The sequence below is a fragment of the Pleurodeles waltl genome, unplaced genomic scaffold (assembly GCF_031143425.1).
Source record: "Pleurodeles waltl isolate 20211129_DDA unplaced genomic scaffold, aPleWal1.hap1.20221129 scaffold_500, whole genome shotgun sequence".
Classification (NCBI taxonomy): Eukaryota; Metazoa; Chordata; class Amphibia; order Caudata; family Salamandridae; genus Pleurodeles; species Pleurodeles waltl.
The window spans coordinates 74-17,801 of NW_027150208.1; the positions used below are offsets into that span (position 1 = coordinate 74).

Below are 17,728 nucleotides of genomic sequence, written 5' to 3' on the forward strand. Positions count from 1 at the left end.
GCGTGGTCATGTAAATTTCACTGGCCGGCCGGCCGAGGCTTCTGGGAAGCAGCTTTGGGTAGGCAACGGCTTTGCCCAAAGGGTCTGCGGGGCCTTGGCTGGTCACTTTGCGCCCCCACGCCCATGCTCTGCCCCGCCTCAGGCCTTGCCTCTGTGGATGCCACCCTCGCTCTGCAGGGAGATGCCAAGCGGGCCCCCCTTGCCCTGTCCCCTTCCAACTCATACTTACCTGGCAGGGGAGACACCATGATCACGAAGGTGGTTCTCCCAGGGTGAGGCTCATCCATTGCACTTCGGATGTGCTGACCCCTGCGATGTCCCCAAATGCGGGATACTCGACTGCATAATTTCTGGTAGTGGGGGACTGCGTTCGCGCTTTCCCCTGATCTCTGGTATCAAGAAAGGCAACAAGAAAAACCCCTCTGGAGCACCCTTAGCTGTCTCTCCAGCTTCCTTCTGGGTGCTGCAGCAGGCTGGAAATGGGGCTGGGCAAGGGGAAGAGGCATGCAAATTCAGGAGCCTGGGGAGTGCTGGGATAGCTGCCGCCTCCCACTCAGGGGACCTATCCAGAGAGAGGAAAGTAGGCCCTGGCTAGGTGACAGGTCTGTCCCTCTCAGCTAAGCCCCTGGGCTTGTGGACCGGCTGTCAGCCTGTAGTCCTCACCCTTGCCTTCTGGGGCCAAGACTATGGCTGAGGCCACCAGGCCTGGGCCCGGCGAGGGCTCTGCCCGGCGAGGGTTCTGCCGCGTTTGGGAGCGTTCGGGAAGGCGTGAGGGGCTCAGGGCGCGAAACACTGCTCCCCGGCAGGCCTTTTCCCTGGCTTTGGCCAACAAAAGCACTGCCTAGCCCTAGAGTAGGGCTTAGTGGCAGTTCTGTAGGCTCAGAAGCCTCCAACTCTGCTTCTGGGCCTTCTTTCCACCTGGCGAGCCCACCTGTCAGCATGCTGTACTCTACCCTTGCCCAAATTCTCAGCAATGGAGAGGATCCTGAAAGCAAGGCCCTGATTGGCTCTGCTGGATGGCGTGGTCATGTAAATTTCACTGGCCGGCCGGCCGAGGCTTCTGGGAAGCAGCTTTGGGTAGGCAACGGCTTTGCCCAAAGGGTCTGCGGGGCCTTGGCTGGTCACTTTGCGCCCCCACGCCCATGCTCTGCCCCGCCTCAGGCCTTGCCTCTGTGGATGCCACCCTCGCTCTGCAGGGAGATGCCAAGCGGGCCCCCCTTGCCCTGTCCCCTTCCAACTCATACTTACCTGGCAGGGGAGACACCATGATCACGAAGGTGGTTCTCCCAGGGTGAGGCTCATCCATTGCACTTCGGATGTGCTGACCCCTGCGATGTCCCCAAATGCGGGATACTCGACTGCATAATTTCTGGTAGTGGGGGACTGCGTTCGCGCTTTCCCCTGATCTCTGGTATCAAGAAAGGCAACAAGAAAAACCACTCTGGAGCACCCTTAGCTGTCTCTCCAGCTTCCTTCTGGGTGCTGCAGCAGGCTGGAAATGGGGCTGGGCAAGGGGAAGAGGCATGCAAATTCAGGAGCCTGGGGAGTGCTGGGATAGCTGCCGCCTCCCACTCAGGGGACCTATCCAGAGAGAGGAAAGTAGGCCCTGGCTAGGTGACAGGTCTGTCCCTCTCAGCTAAGCCCCTGGGCTTGTGGACCGGCTGTCAGCCTGTAGTCCTCACCCTTGCCTTCTGGGGCCAAGACTATGGCTGAGGCCACCAGGCCTGGGCCCGGCGAGGGCTCTGCCCGGCGAGGGTTCTGCCGCGTTTGGGAGCGTTCGGGAAGGCGTGAGGGGCTCAGGGCGCGAAACACTGCTCCCCGGCAGGCCTTTTCCCTGGCTTTGGCCAACAAAAGCACTGCCTAGCCCTAGAGTAGGGCTTAGTGGCAGTTCTGTAGGCTCAGAAGCCTCCAACTCTGCTTCTGGGCCTTCTTTCCACCTGGCGAGCCCACCTGTCAGCATGCTGTACTCTACCCTTGCCCAAATTCTCAGCAATGGAGAGGATCCTGAAAGCAAGGCCCTGATTGGCTCTGCTGGATGGCGTGGTCATGTAAATTTCACTGGCCGGCCGGCCGAGGCTTCTGGGAAGCAGCTTTGGGTAGGCAACGGCTTTGCCCAAAGGGTCTGCGGGGCCTTGGCTGGTCACTTTGCGCCCCCACGCCCATGCTCTGCCCCGCCTCAGGCCTTGCCTCTGTGGATGCCACCCTCGCTCTGCAGGGAGATGCCAAGCGGGCCCCCCTTGCCCTGTCCCCTTCCAACTCATACTTACCTGGCAGGGGAGACACCATGATCACGAAGGTGGTTCTCCCAGGGTGAGGCTCATCCATTGCACTTCGGATGTGCTGACCCCTGCGATGTCCCCAAATGCGGGATACTCGACTGCATAATTTCTGGTAGTGGGGGACTGCGTTCGCGCTTTCCCCTGATCTCTGGTATCAAGAAAGGCAACAAGAAAAACCACTCTGGAGCACCCTTAGCTGTCTCTCCAGCTTCCTTCTGGGTGCTGCAGCAGGCTGGAAATGGGGCTGGGCAAGGGGAAGAGGCATGCAAATTCAGGAGCCTGGGGAGTGCTGGGATAGCTGCCGCCTCCCACTCAGGGGACCTATCCAGAGAGAGGAAAGTAGGCCCTGGCTAGGTGACAGGTCTGTCCCTCTCAGCTAAGCCCCTGGGCTTGTGGACCGGCTGTCAGCCTGTAGTCCTCACCCTTGCCTTCTGGGGCCAAGACTATGGCTGAGGCCACCAGGCCTGGGCCCGGCGAGGGCTCTGCCCGGCGAGGGTTCTGCCGCGTTTGGGAGCGTTCGGGAAGGCGTGAGGGGCTCAGGGCGCGAAACACTGCTCCCCGGCAGGCCTTTTCCCTGGCTTTGGCCAACAAAAGCACTGCCTAGCCCTAGAGTAGGGCTTAGTGGCAGTTCTGTAGGCTCAGAAGCCTCCAACTCTGCTTCTGGGCCTTCTTTCCACCTGGCGAGCCCACCTGTCAGCATGCTGTACTCTACCCTTGCCCAAATTCTCAGCAATGGAGAGGATCCTGAAAGCAAGGCCCTGATTGGCTCTGCTGGATGGCGTGGTCATGTAAATTTCACTGGCCGGCCGGCCGAGGCTTCTGGGAAGCAGCTTTGGGTAGGCAACGGCTTTGCCCAAAGGGTCTGCGGGGCCTTGGCTGGTCACTTTGCGCCCCCACGCCCATGCTCTGCCCCGCCTCAGGCCTTGCCTCTGTGGATGCCACCCTCGCTCTGCAGGGAGATGCCAAGCGGGCCCCCCTTGCCCTGTCCCCTTCCAACTCATACTTACCTGGCAGGGGAGACACCATGATCACGAAGGTGGTTCTCCCAGGGTGAGGCTCATCCATTGCACTTCGGATGTGCTGACCCCTGCGATGTCCCCAAATGCGGGATACTCGACTGCATAATTTCTGGTAGTGGGGGACTGCGTTCGCGCTTTCCCCTGATCTCTGGTATCAAGAAAGGCAACAAGAAAAACCACTCTGGAGCACCCTTAGCTGTCTCTCCAGCTTCCTTCTGGGTGCTGCAGCAGGCTGGAAATGGGGCTGGGCAAGGGGAAGAGGCATGCAAATTCAGGAGCCTGGGGAGTGCTGGGATAGCTGCCGCCTCCCACTCAGGGGACCTATCCAGAGAGAGGAAAGTAGGCCCTGGCTAGGTGACAGGTCTGTCCCTCTCAGCTAAGCCCCTGGGCTTGTGGACCGGCTGTCAGCCTGTAGTCCTCACCCTTGCCTTCTGGGGCCAAGACTATGGCTGAGGCCACCAGGCCTGGGCCCGGCGAGGGCTCTGCCCGGCGAGGGTTCTGCCGCGTTTGGGAGCGTTCGGGAAGGCGTGAGGGGCTCAGGGCGCGAAACACTGCTCCCCGGCAGGCCTTTTCCCTGGCTTTGGCCAACAAAAGCACTGCCTAGCCCTAGAGTAGGGCTTAGTGGCAGTTCTGTAGGCTCAGAAGCCTCCAACTCTGCTTCTGGGCCTTCTTTCCACCTGGCGAGCCCACCTGTCAGCATGCTGTACTCTACCCTTGCCCAAATTCTCAGCAATGGAGAGGATCCTGAAAGCAAGGCCCTGATTGGCTCTGCTGGATGGCGTGGTCATGTAAATTTCACTGGCCGGCCGGCCGAGGCTTCTGGGAAGCAGCTTTGGGTAGGCAACGGCTTTGCCCAAAGGGTCTGCGGGGCCTTGGCTGGTCACTTTGCGCCCCCACGCCCATGCTCTGCCCCGCCTCAGGCCTTGCCTCTGTGGATGCCACCCTCGCTCTGCAGGGAGATGCCAAGCGGGCCCCCCTTGCCCTGTCCCCTTCCAACTCATACTTACCTGGCAGGGGAGACACCATGATCACGAAGGTGGTTCTCCCAGGGTGAGGCTCATCCATTGCACTTCGGATGTGCTGACCCCTGCGATGTCCCCAAATGCGGGATACTCGACTGCATAATTTCTGGTAGTGGGGGACTGCGTTCGCGCTTTCCCCTGATCTCTGGTATCAAGAAAGGCAACAAGAAAAACCACTCTGGAGCACCCTTAGCTGTCTCTCCAGCTTCCTTCTGGGTGCTGCAGTAGGCTGGAAATGGGGCTGGGCAAGGGGAAGAGGCATGCAAATTCAGGAGCCTGGGGAATGCTGGGAAAGGGCCTCAAAAGCTGCTTCTGGGCCTTCGTTCCACCTGGCGAGCCCACCTGTCAGCATGCTGTACTCTACCCTTGCCCAAATTCTCAGCAATGGAGAGGATCCTGAAAGCAAGGCCCTGATTGGCTCTGCTGGATGGCGTGGTCATGTAAATTTCACTGGCCGGCCGGCCGAGGCTTCTGGGAAGCAGCTTTGGGTAGGCAACGGCTTTGCCCAAAGGGTCTGCGGGGCCTTGGCTGGTCACTTTGCGCCCCCACGCCCATGCTCTGCCCCGCCTCAGGCCTTGCCTCTGTGGATGCCACCCTCGCTCTGCAGGGAGATGCCAAGCGGGCCCCCCTTGCCCTGTCCCCTTCCAACTCATACTTACCTGGCAGGGGAGACACCATGATCACGAAGGTGGTTCTCCCAGGGTGAGGCTCATCCATTGCACTTCGGATGTGCTGACCCCTGCGATGTCCCCAAATGCGGGATACTCGACTGCATAATTTCTGGTAGTGGGGGACTGCGTTCGCGCTTTCCCCTGATCTCTGGTATCAAGAAAGGCAACAAGAAAAACCACTCTGGAGCACCCTTAGCTGTCTCTCCAGCTTCCTTCTGGGTGCTGCAGTAGGCTGGAAATGGGGCTGGGCAAGGGGAAGAGGCATGCAAATTCAGGAGCCTGGGGAATGCTGGGAAAGGGCCTCAAAAGCTGCTTCTGGGCCTTCGTTCCACCTGGCGAGCCCACCTGTCAGCATGCTGTACTCTACCCTTGCCCAAATTCTCAGCAATGGAGAGGATCCTGAAAGCAAGGCCCTGATTGGCTCTGCTGGATGGCGTGGTCATGTAAATTTCACTGGCCGGCCGGCCGAGGCTTCTGGGAAGCAGCTTTGGGTAGGCAACGGCTTTGCCCAAAGGGTCTGCGGGGCCTTGGCTGGTCACTTTGCGCCCCCACGCCCATGCTCTGCCCCGCCTCAGGCCTTGCCTCTGTGGATGCCACCCTCGCTCTGCAGGGAGATGCCAAGCGGGCCCCCCTTGCCCTGTCCCCTTCCAACTCATACTTACCTGGCAGGGGAGACACCATGATCACGAAGGTGGTTCTCCCAGGGTGAGGCTCATCCATTGCACTTCGGATGTGCTGACCCCTGCGATGTCCCCAAATGCGGGATACTCGACTGCATAATTTCTGGTAGTGGGGGACTGCGTTCGCGCTTTCCCCTGATCTCTGGTATCAAGAAAGGCAACAAGAAAAACCCCTCTGGAGCACCCTTAGCTGTCTCTCCAGCTTCCTTCTGGGTGCTGCAGCAGGCTGGAAATGGGGCTGGGCAAGGGGAAGAGGCATGCAAATTCAGGAGCCTGGGGAGTGCTGGGATAGCTGCCGCCTCCCACTCAGGGGACCTATCCAGAGAGAGGAAAGTAGGCCCTGGCTAGGTGACAGGTCTGTCCCTCTCAGCTAAGCCCCTGGGCTTGTGGACCGGCTGTCAGCCTGTAGTCCTCACCCTTGCCTTCTGGGGCCAAGACTATGGCTGAGGCCACCAGGCCTGGGCCCGGCGAGGGCTCTGCCCGGCGAGGGTTCTGCCGCGTTTGGGAGCGTTCGGGAAGGCGTGAGGGGCTCAGGGCGCGAAACACTGCTCCCCGGCAGGCCTTTTCCCTGGCTTTGGCCAACAAAAGCACTGCCTAGCCCTAGAGTAGGGCTTAGTGGCAGTTCTGTAGGCTCAGAAGCCTCCAACTCTGCTTCTGGGCCTTCGTTCCACCTGGCGAGCCCACCTGTCAGCATGCTGTACTCTACCCTTGCCCAAATTCTCAGCAATGGAGAGGATCCTGAAAGCAAGGCCCTGATTGGCTCTGCTGGATGGCGTGGTCATGTAAATTTCACTGGCCGGCCGGCCGAGGCTTCTGGGAAGCAGCTTTGGGTAGGCAACGGCTTTGCCCAAAGGGTCTGCGGGGCCTTGGCTGGTCACTTTGCGCCCCCACGCCCATGCTCTGCCCCGCCTCAGGCCTTGCCTCTGTGGATGCCACCCTCGCTCTGCAGGGAGATGCCAAGCGGGCCCCCCTTGCCCTGTCCCCTTCCAACTCATACTTACCTGGCAGGGGAGACACCATGATCACGAAGGTGGTTCTCCCAGGGTGAGGCTCATCCATTGCACTTCGGATGTGCTGACCCCTGCGATGTCCCCAAATGCGGGATACTCGACTGCATAATTTCTGGTAGTGGGGGACTGCGTTCGCGCTTTCCCCTGATCTCTGGTATCAAGAAAGGCAACAAGAAAAACCCCTCTGGAGCACCCTTAGCTGTCTCTCCAGCTTCCTTCTGGGTGCTGCAGCAGGCTGGAAATGGGGCTGGGCAAGGGGAAGAGGCATGCAAATTCAGGAGCCTGGGGAGTGCTGGGATAGCTGCCGCCTCCCACTCAGGGGACCTATCCAGAGAGAGGAAAGTAGGCCCTGGCTAGGTGACAGGTCTGTCCCTCTCAGCTAAGCCCCTGGGCTTGTGGACCGGCTGTCAGCCTGTAGTCCTCACCCTTGCCTTCTGGGGCCAAGACTATGGCTGAGGCCACCAGGCCTGGGCCCGGCGAGGGCTCTGCCCGGCGAGGGTTCTGCCGCGTTTGGGAGCGTTCGGGAAGGCGTGAGGGGCTCAGGGCGCGAAACACTGCTCCCCGGCAGGCCTTTTCCCTGGCTTTGGCCAACAAAAGCACTGCCTAGCCCTAGAGTAGGGCTTAGTGGCAGTTCTGTAGGCTCAGAAGCCTCCAACTCTGCTTCTGGGCCTTCTTTCCACCTGGCGAGCCCACCTGTCAGCATGCTGTACTCTACCCTTGCCCAAATTCTCAGCAATGGAGAGGATCCTGAAAGCAAGGCCCTGATTGGCTCTGCTGGATGGCGTGGTCATGTAAATTTCACTGGCCGGCCGGCCGAGGCTTCTGGGAAGCAGCTTTGGGTAGGCAACGGCTTTGCCCAAAGGGTCTGCGGGGCCTTGGCTGGTCACTTTGCGCCCCCACGCCCATGCTCTGCCCCGCCTCAGGCCTTGCCTCTGTGGATGCCACCCTCGCTCTGCAGGGAGATGCCAAGCGGGCCCCCCTTGCCCTGTCCCCTTCCAACTCATACTTACCTGGCAGGGGAGACACCATGATCACGAAGGTGGTTCTCCCAGGGTGAGGCTCATCCATTGCACTTCGGATGTGCTGACCCCTGCGATGTCCCCAAATGCGGGATACTCGACTGCATAATTTCTGGTAGTGGGGGACTGCGTTCGCGCTTTCCCCTGATCTCTGGTATCAAGAAAGGCAACAAGAAAAACCACTCTGGAGCACCCTTAGCTGTCTCTCCAGCTTCCTTCTGGGTGCTGCAGCAGGCTGGAAATGGGGCTGGGCAAGGGGAAGAGGCATGCAAATTCAGGAGCCTGGGGAGTGCTGGGATAGCTGCCGCCTCCCACTCAGGGGACCTATCCAGAGAGAGGAAAGTAGGCCCTGGCTAGGTGACAGGTCTGTCCCTCTCAGCTAAGCCCCTGGGCTTGTGGACCGGCTGTCAGCCTGTAGTCCTCACCCTTGCCTTCTGGGGCCAAGACTATGGCTGAGGCCACCAGGCCTGGGCCCGGCGAGGGCTCTGCCCGGCGAGGGTTCTGCCGCGTTTGGGAGCGTTCGGGAAGGCGTGAGGGGCTCAGGGCGCGAAACACTGCTCCCCGGCAGGCCTTTTCCCTGGCTTTGGCCAACAAAAGCACTGCCTAGCCCTAGAGTAGGGCTTAGTGGCAGTTCTGTAGGCTCAGAAGCCTCCAACTCTGCTTCTGGGCCTTCGTTCCACCTGGCGAGCCCACCTGTCAGCATGCTGTACTCTACCCTTGCCCAAATTCTCAGCAATGGAGAGGATCCTGAAAGCAAGGCCCTGATTGGCTCTGCTGGATGGCGTGGTCATGTAAATTTCACTGGCCGGCCGGCCGAGGCTTCTGGGAAGCAGCTTTGGGTAGGCAACGGCTTTGCCCAAAGGGTCTGCGGGGCCTTGGCTGGTCACTTTGCGCCCCCACGCCCATGCTCTGCCCCGCCTCAGGCCTTGCCTCTGTGGATGCCACCCTCGCTCTGCAGGGAGATGCCAAGCGGGCCCCCCTTGCCCTGTCCCCTTCCAACTCATACTTACCTGGCAGGGGAGACACCATGATCACGAAGGTGGTTCTCCCAGGGTGAGGCTCATCCATTGCACTTCGGATGTGCTGACCCCTGCGATGTCCCCAAATGCGGGATACTCGACTGCATAATTTCTGGTAGTGGGGGACTGCGTTCGCGCTTTCCCCTGATCTCTGGTATCAAGAAAGGCAACAAGAAAAACCCCTCTGGAGCACCCTTAGCTGTCTCTCCAGCTTCCTTCTGGGTGCTGCAGCAGGCTGGAAATGGGGCTGGGCAAGGGGAAGAGGCATGCAAATTCAGGAGCCTGGGGAGTGCTGGGATAGCTGCCGCCTCCCACTCAGGGGACCTATCCAGAGAGAGGAAAGTAGGCCCTGGCTAGGTGACAGGTCTGTCCCTCTCAGCTAAGCCCCTGGGCTTGTGGACCGGCTGTCAGCCTGTAGTCCTCACCCTTGCCTTCTGGGGCCAAGACTATGGCTGAGGCCACCAGGCCTGGGCCCGGCGAGGGCTCTGCCCGGCGAGGGTTCTGCCGCGTTTGGGAGCGTTCGGGAAGGCGTGAGGGGCTCAGGGCGCGAAACACTGCTCCCCGGCAGGCCTTTTCCCTGGCTTTGGCCAACAAAAGCACTGCCTAGCCCTAGAGTAGGGCTTAGTGGCAGTTCTGTAGGCTCAGAAGCCTCCAACTCTGCTTCTGGGCCTTCTTTCCACCTGGCGAGCCCACCTGTCAGCATGCTGTACTCTACCCTTGCCCAAATTCTCAGCAATGGAGAGGATCCTGAAAGCAAGGCCCTGATTGGCTCTGCTGGATGGCGTGGTCATGTAAATTTCACTGGCCGGCCGGCCGAGGCTTCTGGGAAGCAGCTTTGGGTAGGCAACGGCTTTGCCCAAAGGGTCTGCGGGGCCTTGGCTGGTCACTTTGCGCCCCCACGCCCATGCTCTGCCCCGCCTCAGGCCTTGCCTCTGTGGATGCCACCCTCGCTCTGCAGGGAGATGCCAAGCGGGCCCCCCTTGCCCTGTCCCCTTCCAACTCATACTTACCTGGCAGGGGAGACACCATGATCACGAAGGTGGTTCTCCCAGGGTGAGGCTCATCCATTGCACTTCGGATGTGCTGACCCCTGCGATGTCCCCAAATGCGGGATACTCGACTGCATAATTTCTGGTAGTGGGGGACTGCGTTCGCGCTTTCCCCTGATCTCTGGTATCAAGAAAGGCAACAAGAAAAACCCCTCTGGAGCACCCTTAGCTGTCTCTCCAGCTTCCTTCTGGGTGCTGCAGCAGGCTGGAAATGGGGCTGGGCAAGGGGAAGAGGCATGCAAATTCAGGAGCCTGGGGAGTGCTGGGATAGCTGCCGCCTCCCACTCAGGGGACCTATCCAGAGAGAGGAAAGTAGGCCCTGGCTAGGTGACAGGTCTGTCCCTCTCAGCTAAGCCCCTGGGCTTGTGGACCGGCTGTCAGCCTGTAGTCCTCACCCTTGCCTTCTGGGGCCAAGACTATGGCTGAGGCCACCAGGCCTGGGCCCGGCGAGGGCTCTGCCCGGCGAGGGTTCTGCCGCGTTTGGGAGCGTTCGGGAAGGCGTGAGGGGCTCAGGGCGCGAAACACTGCTCCCCGGCAGGCCTTTTCCCTGGCTTTGGCCAACAAAAGCACTGCCTAGCCCTAGAGTAGGGCTTAGTGGCAGTTCTGTAGGCTCAGAAGCCTCCAACTCTGCTTCTGGGCCTTCTTTCCACCTGGCGAGCCCACCTGTCAGCATGCTGTACTCTACCCTTGCCCAAATTCTCAGCAATGGAGAGGATCCTGAAAGCAAGGCCCTGATTGGCTCTGCTGGATGGCGTGGTCATGTAAATTTCACTGGCCGGCCGGCCGAGGCTTCTGGGAAGCAGCTTTGGGTAGGCAACGGCTTTGCCCAAAGGGTCTGCGGGGCCTTGGCTGGTCACTTTGCGCCCCCACGCCCATGCTCTGCCCCGCCTCAGGCCTTGCCTCTGTGGATGCCACCCTCGCTCTGCAGGGAGATGCCAAGCGGGCCCCCCTTGCCCTGTCCCCTTCCAACTCATACTTACCTGGCAGGGGAGACACCATGATCACGAAGGTGGTTCTCCCAGGGTGAGGCTCATCCATTGCACTTCGGATGTGCTGACCCCTGCGATGTCCCCAAATGCGGGATACTCGACTGCATAATTTCTGGTAGTGGGGGACTGCGTTCGCGCTTTCCCCTGATCTCTGGTATCAAGAAAGGCAACAAGAAAAACCACTCTGGAGCACCCTTAGCTGTCTCTCCAGCTTCCTTCTGGGTGCTGCAGCAGGCTGGAAATGGGGCTGGGCAAGGGGAAGAGGCATGCAAATTCAGGAGCCTGGGGAGTGCTGGGATAGCTGCCGCCTCCCACTCAGGGGACCTATCCAGAGAGAGGAAAGTAGGCCCTGGCTAGGTGACAGGTCTGTCCCTCTCAGCTAAGCCCCTGGGCTTGTGGACCGGCTGTCAGCCTGTAGTCCTCACCCTTGCCTTCTGGGGCCAAGACTATGGCTGAGGCCACCAGGCCTGGGCCCGGCGAGGGCTCTGCCCGGCGAGGGTTCTGCCGCGTTTGGGAGCGTTCGGGAAGGCGTGAGGGGCTCAGGGCGCGAAACACTGCTCCCCGGCAGGCCTTTTCCCTGGCTTTGGCCAACAAAAGCACTGCCTAGCCCTAGAGTAGGGCTTAGTGGCAGTTCTGTAGGCTCAGAAGCCTCCAACTCTGCTTCTGGGCCTTCGTTCCACCTGGCGAGCCCACCTGTCAGCATGCTGTACTCTACCCTTGCCCAAATTCTCAGCAATGGAGAGGATCCTGAAAGCAAGGCCCTGATTGGCTCTGCTGGATGGCGTGGTCATGTAAATTTCACTGGCCGGCCGGCCGAGGCTTCTGGGAAGCAGCTTTGGGTAGGCAACGGCTTTGCCCAAAGGGTCTGCGGGGCCTTGGCTGGTCACTTTGCGCCCCCACGCCCATGCTCTGCCCCGCCTCAGGCCTTGCCTCTGTGGATGCCACCCTCGCTCTGCAGGGAGATGCCAAGCGGGCCCCCCTTGCCCTGTCCCCTTCCAACTCATACTTACCTGGCAGGGGAGACACCATGATCACGAAGGTGGTTCTCCCAGGGTGAGGCTCATCCATTGCACTTCGGATGTGCTGACCCCTGCGATGTCCCCAAATGCGGGATACTCGACTGCATAATTTCTGGTAGTGGGGGACTGCGTTCGCGCTTTCCCCTGATCTCTGGTATCAAGAAAGGCAACAAGAAAAACCCCTCTGGAGCACCCTTAGCTGTCTCTCCAGCTTCCTTCTGGGTGCTGCAGCAGGCTGGAAATGGGGCTGGGCAAGGGGAAGAGGCATGCAAATTCAGGAGCCTGGGGAGTGCTGGGATAGCTGCCGCCTCCCACTCAGGGGACCTATCCAGAGAGAGGAAAGTAGGCCCTGGCTAGGTGACAGGTCTGTCCCTCTCAGCTAAGCCCCTGGGCTTGTGGACCGGCTGTCAGCCTGTAGTCCTCACCCTTGCCTTCTGGGGCCAAGACTATGGCTGAGGCCACCAGGCCTGGGCCCGGCGAGGGCTCTGCCCGGCGAGGGTTCTGCCGCGTTTGGGAGCGTTCGGGAAGGCGTGAGGGGCTCAGGGCGCGAAACACTGCTCCCCGGCAGGCCTTTTCCCTGGCTTTGGCCAACAAAAGCACTGCCTAGCCCTAGAGTAGGGCTTAGTGGCAGTTCTGTAGGCTCAGAAGCCTCCAACTCTGCTTCTGGGCCTTCTTTCCACCTGGCGAGCCCACCTGTCAGCATGCTGTACTCTACCCTTGCCCAAATTCTCAGCAATGGAGAGGATCCTGAAAGCAAGGCCCTGATTGGCTCTGCTGGATGGCGTGGTCATGTAAATTTCACTGGCCGGCCGGCCGAGGCTTCTGGGAAGCAGCTTTGGGTAGGCAACGGCTTTGCCCAAAGGGTCTGCGGGGCCTTGGCTGGTCACTTTGCGCCCCCACGCCCATGCTCTGCCCCGCCTCAGGCCTTGCCTCTGTGGATGCCACCCTCGCTCTGCAGGGAGATGCCAAGCGGGCCCCCCTTGCCCTGTCCCCTTCCAACTCATACTTACCTGGCAGGGGAGACACCATGATCACGAAGGTGGTTCTCCCAGGGTGAGGCTCATCCATTGCACTTCGGATGTGCTGACCCCTGCGATGTCCCCAAATGCGGGATACTCGACTGCATAATTTCTGGTAGTGGGGGACTGCGTTCGCGCTTTCCCCTGATCTCTGGTATCAAGAAAGGCAACAAGAAAAACCACTCTGGAGCACCCTTAGCTGTCTCTCCAGCTTCCTTCTGGGTGCTGCAGCAGGCTGGAAATGGGGCTGGGCAAGGGGAAGAGGCATGCAAATTCAGGAGCCTGGGGAGTGCTGGGATAGCTGCCGCCTCCCACTCAGGGGACCTATCCAGAGAGAGGAAAGTAGGCCCTGGCTAGGTGACAGGTCTGTCCCTCTCAGCTAAGCCCCTGGGCTTGTGGACCGGCTGTCAGCCTGTAGTCCTCACCCTTGCCTTCTGGGGCCAAGACTATGGCTGAGGCCACCAGGCCTGGGCCCGGCGAGGGCTCTGCCCGGCGAGGGTTCTGCCGCGTTTGGGAGCGTTCGGGAAGGCGTGAGGGGCTCAGGGCGCGAAACACTGCTCCCCGGCAGGCCTTTTCCCTGGCTTTGGCCAACAAAAGCACTGCCTAGCCCTAGAGTAGGGCTTAGTGGCAGTTCTGTAGGCTCAGAAGCCTCCAACTCTGCTTCTGGGCCTTCGTTCCACCTGGCGAGCCCACCTGTCAGCATGCTGTACTCTACCCTTGCCCAAATTCTCAGCAATGGAGAGGATCCTGAAAGCAAGGCCCTGATTGGCTCTGCTGGATGGCGTGGTCATGTAAATTTCACTGGCCGGCCGGCCGAGGCTTCTGGGAAGCAGCTTTGGGTAGGCAACGGCTTTGCCCAAAGGGTCTGCGGGGCCTTGGCTGGTCACTTTGCGCCCCCACGCCCATGCTCTGCCCCGCCTCAGGCCTTGCCTCTGTGGATGCCACCCTCGCTCTGCAGGGAGATGCCAAGCGGGCCCCCCTTGCCCTGTCCCCTTCCAACTCATACTTACCTGGCAGGGGAGACACCATGATCACGAAGGTGGTTCTCCCAGGGTGAGGCTCATCCATTGCACTTCGGATGTGCTGACCCCTGCGATGTCCCCAAATGCGGGATACTCGACTGCATAATTTCTGGTAGTGGGGGACTGCGTTCGCGCTTTCCCCTGATCTCTGGTATCAAGAAAGGCAACAAGAAAAACCCCTCTGGAGCACCCTTAGCTGTCTCTCCAGCTTCCTTCTGGGTGCTGCAGCAGGCTGGAAATGGGGCTGGGCAAGGGGAAGAGGCATGCAAATTCAGGAGCCTGGGGAGTGCTGGGATAGCTGCCGCCTCCCACTCAGGGGACCTATCCAGAGAGAGGAAAGTAGGCCCTGGCTAGGTGACAGGTCTGTCCCTCTCAGCTAAGCCCCTGGGCTTGTGGACCGGCTGTCAGCCTGTAGTCCTCACCCTTGCCTTCTGGGGCCAAGACTATGGCTGAGGCCACCAGGCCTGGGCCCGGCGAGGGCTCTGCCCGGCGAGGGTTCTGCCGCGTTTGGGAGCGTTCGGGAAGGCGTGAGGGGCTCAGGGCGCGAAACACTGCTCCCCGGCAGGCCTTTTCCCTGGCTTTGGCCAACAAAAGCACTGCCTAGCCCTAGAGTAGGGCTTAGTGGCAGTTCTGTAGGCTCAGAAGCCTCCAACTCTGCTTCTGGGCCTTCTTTCCACCTGGCGAGCCCACCTGTCAGCATGCTGTACTCTACCCTTGCCCAAATTCTCAGCAATGGAGAGGATCCTGAAAGCAAGGCCCTGATTGGCTCTGCTGGATGGCGTGGTCATGTAAATTTCACTGGCCGGCCGGCCGAGGCTTCTGGGAAGCAGCTTTGGGTAGGCAACGGCTTTGCCCAAAGGGTCTGCGGGGCCTTGGCTGGTCACTTTGCGCCCCCACGCCCATGCTCTGCCCCGCCTCAGGCCTTGCCTCTGTGGATGCCACCCTCGCTCTGCAGGGAGATGCCAAGCGGGCCCCCCTTGCCCTGTCCCCTTCCAACTCATACTTACCTGGCAGGGGAGACACCATGATCACGAAGGTGGTTCTCCCAGGGTGAGGCTCATCCATTGCACTTCGGATGTGCTGACCCCTGCGATGTCCCCAAATGCGGGATACTCGACTGCATAATTTCTGGTAGTGGGGGACTGCGTTCGCGCTTTCCCCTGATCTCTGGTATCAAGAAAGGCAACAAGAAAAACCCCTCTGGAGCACCCTTAGCTGTCTCTCCAGCTTCCTTCTGGGTGCTGCAGCAGGCTGGAAATGGGGCTGGGCAAGGGGAAGAGGCATGCAAATTCAGGAGCCTGGGGAGTGCTGGGATAGCTGCCGCCTCCCACTCAGGGGACCTATCCAGAGAGAGGAAAGTAGGCCCTGGCTAGGTGACAGGTCTGTCCCTCTCAGCTAAGCCCCTGGGCTTGTGGACCGGCTGTCAGCCTGTAGTCCTCACCCTTGCCTTCTGGGGCCAAGACTATGGCTGAGGCCACCAGGCCTGGGCCCGGCGAGGGCTCTGCCCGGCGAGGGTTCTGCCGCGTTTGGGAGCGTTCGGGAAGGCGTGAGGGGCTCAGGGCGCGAAACACTGCTCCCCGGCAGGCCTTTTCCCTGGCTTTGGCCAACAAAAGCACTGCCTAGCCCTAGAGTAGGGCTTAGTGGCAGTTCTGTAGGCTCAGAAGCCTCCAACTCTGCTTCTGGGCCTTCTTTCCACCTGGCGAGCCCACCTGTCAGCATGCTGTACTCTACCCTTGCCCAAATTCTCAGCAATGGAGAGGATCCTGAAAGCAAGGCCCTGATTGGCTCTGCTGGATGGCGTGGTCATGTAAATTTCACTGGCCGGCCGGCCGAGGCTTCTGGGAAGCAGCTTTGGGTAGGCAACGGCTTTGCCCAAAGGGTCTGCGGGGCCTTGGCTGGTCACTTTGCGCCCCCACGCCCATGCTCTGCCCCGCCTCAGGCCTTGCCTCTGTGGATGCCACCCTCGCTCTGCAGGGAGATGCCAAGCGGGCCCCCCTTGCCCTGTCCCCTTCCAACTCATACTTACCTGGCAGGGGAGACACCATGATCACGAAGGTGGTTCTCCCAGGGTGAGGCTCATCCATTGCACTTCGGATGTGCTGACCCCTGCGATGTCCCCAAATGCGGGATACTCGACTGCATAATTTCTGGTAGTGGGGGACTGCGTTCGCGCTTTCCCCTGATCTCTGGTATCAAGAAAGGCAACAAGAAAAACCACTCTGGAGCACCCTTAGCTGTCTCTCCAGCTTCCTTCTGGGTGCTGCAGCAGGCTGGAAATGGGGCTGGGCAAGGGGAAGAGGCATGCAAATTCAGGAGCCTGGGGAGTGCTGGGATAGCTGCCGCCTCCCACTCAGGGGACCTATCCAGAGAGAGGAAAGTAGGCCCTGGCTAGGTGACAGGTCTGTCCCTCTCAGCTAAGCCCCTGGGCTTGTGGACCGGCTGTCAGCCTGTAGTCCTCACCCTTGCCTTCTGGGGCCAAGACTATGGCTGAGGCCACCAGGCCTGGGCCCGGCGAGGGCTCTGCCCGGCGAGGGTTCTGCCGCGTTTGGGAGCGTTCGGGAAGGCGTGAGGGGCTCAGGGCGCGAAACACTGCTCCCCGGCAGGCCTTTTCCCTGGCTTTGGCCAACAAAAGCACTGCCTAGCCCTAGAGTAGGGCTTAGTGGCAGTTCTGTAGGCTCAGAAGCCTCCAACTCTGCTTCTGGGCCTTCGTTCCACCTGGCGAGCCCACCTGTCAGCATGCTGTACTCTACCCTTGCCCAAATTCTCAGCAATGGAGAGGATCCTGAAAGCAAGGCCCTGATTGGCTCTGCTGGATGGCGTGGTCATGTAAATTTCACTGGCCGGCCGGCCGAGGCTTCTGGGAAGCAGCTTTGGGTAGGCAACGGCTTTGCCCAAAGGGTCTGCGGGGCCTTGGCTGGTCACTTTGCGCCCCCACGCCCATGCTCTGCCCCGCCTCAGGCCTTGCCTCTGTGGATGCCACCCTCGCTCTGCAGGGAGATGCCAAGCGGGCCCCCCTTGCCCTGTCCCCTTCCAACTCATACTTACCTGGCAGGGGAGACACCATGATCACGAAGGTGGTTCTCCCAGGGTGAGGCTCATCCATTGCACTTCGGATGTGCTGACCCCTGCGATGTCCCCAAATGCGGGATACTCGACTGCATAATTTCTGGTAGTGGGGGACTGCGTTCGCGCTTTCCCCTGATCTCTGGTATCAAGAAAGGCAACAAGAAAAACCCCTCTGGAGCACCCTTAGCTGTCTCTCCAGCTTCCTTCTGGGTGCTGCAGCAGGCTGGAAATGGGGCTGGGCAAGGGGAAGAGGCATGCAAATTCAGGAGCCTGGGGAGTGCTGGGATAGCTGCCGCCTCCCACTCAGGGGACCTATCCAGAGAGAGGAAAGTAGGCCCTGGCTAGGTGACAGGTCTGTCCCTCTCAGCTAAGCCCCTGGGCTTGTGGACCGGCTGTCAGCCTGTAGTCCTCACCCTTGCCTTCTGGGGCCAAGACTATGGCTGAGGCCACCAGGCCTGGGCCCGGCGAGGGCTCTGCCCGGCGAGGGTTCTGCCGCGTTTGGGAGCGTTCGGGAAGGCGTGAGGGGCTCAGGGCGCGAAACACTGCTCCCCGGCAGGCCTTTTCCCTGGCTTTGGCCAACAAAAGCACTGCCTAGCCCTAGAGTAGGGCTTAGTGGCAGTTCTGTAGGCTCAGAAGCCTCCAACTCTGCTTCTGGGCCTTCTTTCCACCTGGCGAGCCCACCTGTCAGCATGCTGTACTCTACCCTTGCCCAAATTCTCAGCAATGGAGAGGATCCTGAAAGCAAGGCCCTGATTGGCTCTGCTGGATGGCGTGGTCATGTAAATTTCACTGGCCGGCCGGCCGAGGCTTCTGGGAAGCAGCTTTGGGTAGGCAACGGCTTTGCC

The 17,728-nt window shown here is 60.4% G+C and overlaps 18 non-coding genes across 18 annotated transcripts; all 18 read left to right on the top strand.

Annotated features, from left to right (window-relative positions):
- Positions 1-221: 221 nt before the first annotated feature.
- LOC138278479 (U1 spliceosomal RNA) lies at positions 222-385 on the top strand. The gene has a single exon (XR_011200703.1). It is a non-coding gene; the product is annotated as a U1 spliceosomal RNA (small nuclear RNA).
- Positions 386-1,240: 855 nt separating this feature from the next.
- LOC138278502 (U1 spliceosomal RNA) lies at positions 1,241-1,404 on the top strand. Its single transcript, XR_011200725.1, has one exon. It is a non-coding gene; the product is annotated as a U1 spliceosomal RNA (small nuclear RNA).
- An 855-nt stretch (positions 1,405-2,259) lies between these two features.
- On the top strand, positions 2,260-2,423 carry LOC138278513 (U1 spliceosomal RNA). The gene has a single exon (XR_011200736.1). It is a non-coding gene; the product is annotated as a U1 spliceosomal RNA (small nuclear RNA).
- Positions 2,424-3,278: 855 nt separating this feature from the next.
- Positions 3,279-3,442, top strand: LOC138278525 (U1 spliceosomal RNA). The gene has a single exon (XR_011200747.1). It is a non-coding gene; the product is annotated as a U1 spliceosomal RNA (small nuclear RNA).
- Positions 3,443-4,297: 855 nt separating this feature from the next.
- Positions 4,298-4,461, top strand: LOC138278536 (U1 spliceosomal RNA). Its single transcript, XR_011200758.1, has one exon. It is a non-coding gene; the product is annotated as a U1 spliceosomal RNA (small nuclear RNA).
- A 510-nt stretch (positions 4,462-4,971) lies between these two features.
- LOC138278485 (U1 spliceosomal RNA) lies at positions 4,972-5,135 on the top strand. The gene has a single exon (XR_011200709.1). It is a non-coding gene; the product is annotated as a U1 spliceosomal RNA (small nuclear RNA).
- A 510-nt stretch (positions 5,136-5,645) lies between these two features.
- On the top strand, positions 5,646-5,809 carry LOC138278493 (U1 spliceosomal RNA). Its single transcript, XR_011200716.1, has one exon. It is a non-coding gene; the product is annotated as a U1 spliceosomal RNA (small nuclear RNA).
- Positions 5,810-6,664: 855 nt separating this feature from the next.
- Positions 6,665-6,828, top strand: LOC138278494 (U1 spliceosomal RNA). Its single transcript, XR_011200717.1, has one exon. It is a non-coding gene; the product is annotated as a U1 spliceosomal RNA (small nuclear RNA).
- Positions 6,829-7,683: 855 nt separating this feature from the next.
- Positions 7,684-7,847, top strand: LOC138278495 (U1 spliceosomal RNA). Its single transcript, XR_011200718.1, has one exon. It is a non-coding gene; the product is annotated as a U1 spliceosomal RNA (small nuclear RNA).
- An 855-nt stretch (positions 7,848-8,702) lies between these two features.
- LOC138278496 (U1 spliceosomal RNA) lies at positions 8,703-8,866 on the top strand. Its single transcript, XR_011200719.1, has one exon. It is a non-coding gene; the product is annotated as a U1 spliceosomal RNA (small nuclear RNA).
- An 855-nt stretch (positions 8,867-9,721) lies between these two features.
- LOC138278497 (U1 spliceosomal RNA) lies at positions 9,722-9,885 on the top strand. Its single transcript, XR_011200720.1, has one exon. It is a non-coding gene; the product is annotated as a U1 spliceosomal RNA (small nuclear RNA).
- An 855-nt stretch (positions 9,886-10,740) lies between these two features.
- Positions 10,741-10,904, top strand: LOC138278498 (U1 spliceosomal RNA). The gene has a single exon (XR_011200721.1). It is a non-coding gene; the product is annotated as a U1 spliceosomal RNA (small nuclear RNA).
- An 855-nt stretch (positions 10,905-11,759) lies between these two features.
- Positions 11,760-11,923, top strand: LOC138278499 (U1 spliceosomal RNA). The gene has a single exon (XR_011200722.1). It is a non-coding gene; the product is annotated as a U1 spliceosomal RNA (small nuclear RNA).
- An 855-nt stretch (positions 11,924-12,778) lies between these two features.
- On the top strand, positions 12,779-12,942 carry LOC138278500 (U1 spliceosomal RNA). The gene has a single exon (XR_011200723.1). It is a non-coding gene; the product is annotated as a U1 spliceosomal RNA (small nuclear RNA).
- Positions 12,943-13,797: 855 nt separating this feature from the next.
- LOC138278501 (U1 spliceosomal RNA) lies at positions 13,798-13,961 on the top strand. Its single transcript, XR_011200724.1, has one exon. It is a non-coding gene; the product is annotated as a U1 spliceosomal RNA (small nuclear RNA).
- An 855-nt stretch (positions 13,962-14,816) lies between these two features.
- Positions 14,817-14,980, top strand: LOC138278503 (U1 spliceosomal RNA). Its single transcript, XR_011200726.1, has one exon. It is a non-coding gene; the product is annotated as a U1 spliceosomal RNA (small nuclear RNA).
- An 855-nt stretch (positions 14,981-15,835) lies between these two features.
- LOC138278504 (U1 spliceosomal RNA) lies at positions 15,836-15,999 on the top strand. Its single transcript, XR_011200727.1, has one exon. It is a non-coding gene; the product is annotated as a U1 spliceosomal RNA (small nuclear RNA).
- Positions 16,000-16,854: 855 nt separating this feature from the next.
- Positions 16,855-17,018, top strand: LOC138278505 (U1 spliceosomal RNA). Its single transcript, XR_011200728.1, has one exon. It is a non-coding gene; the product is annotated as a U1 spliceosomal RNA (small nuclear RNA).
- The last annotated feature ends 710 nt before the right edge of the window (positions 17,019-17,728 follow it).